A 2,337-nucleotide genomic window follows, 5' to 3' on the forward strand; every position below is an offset into this window, starting at 1 on the left:
AAAAAAAAAAGAAAGAAAAAATTGTTGAGTGGGAAGCTGGCACTTGCAGTGAGAAGACATGGTCAAATCACGGCTCTTTCAAGAAGATTGGTGTATTTGTCAGGGTTCTTCAGAGAAACAGACCAATAGGATGCATGTGTGTGTGTTTGTATACATACATACACATACACACACATGAAATATATATAAACAGGTCAAATATTAAAAGATTATAAACACACACACATGTGTATGTATAAAGACACACATTTACATATACATATAAATACAGATATATACATACATAGACAGACATTATGGAGAATGACAAGTCCCAAGATACGTAGTTGACAAGCTGGAGCCCCAGGAGAGCGTATGGTATAGGTCTAGTCCAAAGAAAGGGAAAAACCAATGTCCAGGCTCCAAAGCAGACAGACGGGAGGAATTCCCTGTTACGCAAGGTAAGGTCAGACTTTTGTTCTATTCAGGCCTTCAATTGATTGGCCGAGGGCCACCTGCATTGGGGAGGGCAATCTGCATTACTCAATCTATGGATTCAAATGTTAATCTCATCCAAAACATCCTCAAAAATATACCCATAAAAAATGTCTGAACAAATATGCAGGCAACCTATGGCCCAGTCAAGTTGACACACAAAATTAACCATCACAATTGGTCTTTGGGATCTCCATGATCTTCTCCAGCTTCAGGATCTGGTTCAGTAGATCTCAATTTTTGGTATAAACCAGAAAAATAAGCTTCTCAAAATACAGATATCTGAGAAACACCCCTAACCAATTAAATCACAATCTCCAAATAGGGACCTGGACATATATATTAAAAAAAAGAAAGAAAGAAAGCTTTTCTGTATAAAAACAATAAAATAAACTTTGAATTTGTGAGTCATGGATCACTGGAAAATATCTCATTAGCTAAGAAATAAAGATATTTTGTAAACTAAATGTTCCCCCCCATGTGAGACATTGCCAGAATGGGAGATACTGTTTAACTTGCTTAGATACCACATATTATTTTTTTAGCCTACTTTTATCATTATTCTTAAACTAGCTGTAAATGCTTATTTTTCTGAACAGTAGCTATGGTTACAGTGTAAGGAGAATAGTTGAACTCCTAGACTTAACCTGACTTTTGTTAGTCTGATGAGTCTATTGCTCTACACCCTAGGGATTTTAGATATTCCGGGAACCTGGAATGAAGCCTGAAGTCCTATCCATCAGGAAAATCTGTTCAGCTTGTTCTTTGCATGACATAAATTAGCTTATCAAGCCAAAGAGCGAGGCAGATAAAACAATATACTAAAATTCTGTAAATATGTGAGAAAAATGAAGCATATGGTACACCACTGTGCTGATAATAAGTACCTTCAAGACCTTTTAAACAAAGTGTTTCATTCAGTGCTTCATTCATTTAATATTTACAAGTTATTAAAAACATTTGTTCAACACTAGGCATAGGGAGGTAAATAAAGCAGATGTGGTCTATAGTCTCATGAAGCTGACAATTCAACGAGAAAGACATACAGTAAACAAAAATAACTTCATATTTTGATAAAGTACTTTAAAATCTTACACTTTGAGAAAAAATAGTGAAGAAAGCATACCTTGGGTAGAAACAATTACTTTCCAATGAAGTGATGTGTAAACTGAGGTTAATGGCAGGGTCTGGCCGTTTGGTAGGAGGGGAAAGAGCTGTGTGCAATGTCCTAGACACAGGAAACAGCAGGGACCCGGCCATTGGGCAGAAAGAAGTTTGGTTCATTTGATGAAATGAATGAAAGCCAGTATAACTGGAGGTTGGCGTGGACGGGGGAAAATGACAAAGAAAGGACACAAGAGGCATTTCGGAAGTGAAATCATGTAGGCAATGGTAAATGATGAAAGGGGGAAACTCCACTCACAGCATCCATCCCTGTGGCTGGCCAGCTACTCTCCTAAAACTCCAAGGGTCTCTCTCTTACTTTTTCCCTCTCAAAAGGAGAAAGGAATTATCTGACTAGTGATCTTAAAAGGGGAAAGTGGGCATATGAATCACTGTTCCTTCCTCTCTCCACCGCTGACGTTTTGGGGGAAAAGAGATATCAATAAGAAGCACACGTTCCACAATCTTTCTCAAGAATGTAAGAGGTAGAGTGAAACGGACCCATGTGAAAAAAAAAAAAAAAAGCTTCCACCAGTCCAGCCCAGCTGTATGGATGTAACTCAAGCTTTTTTTTTCCTTTTCTTTTCTTTTTGTCTTTTTTACGGACCAGTAACGGGATCGCAACCCTTGGTGTTGCTCCCGCACCACGCTCAGCCAGTGAGCGGAACCGGTCTCCACATGGGATCCGAACCCTTGGCG

This window comes from Galeopterus variegatus, unplaced genomic scaffold, assembly GCF_000696425.1.
Source record: "Galeopterus variegatus unplaced genomic scaffold, G_variegatus-3.0.2 Scaffold10093, whole genome shotgun sequence".
Lineage (NCBI taxonomy): Eukaryota > Metazoa > Chordata > Mammalia > Dermoptera > Cynocephalidae > Galeopterus > Galeopterus variegatus.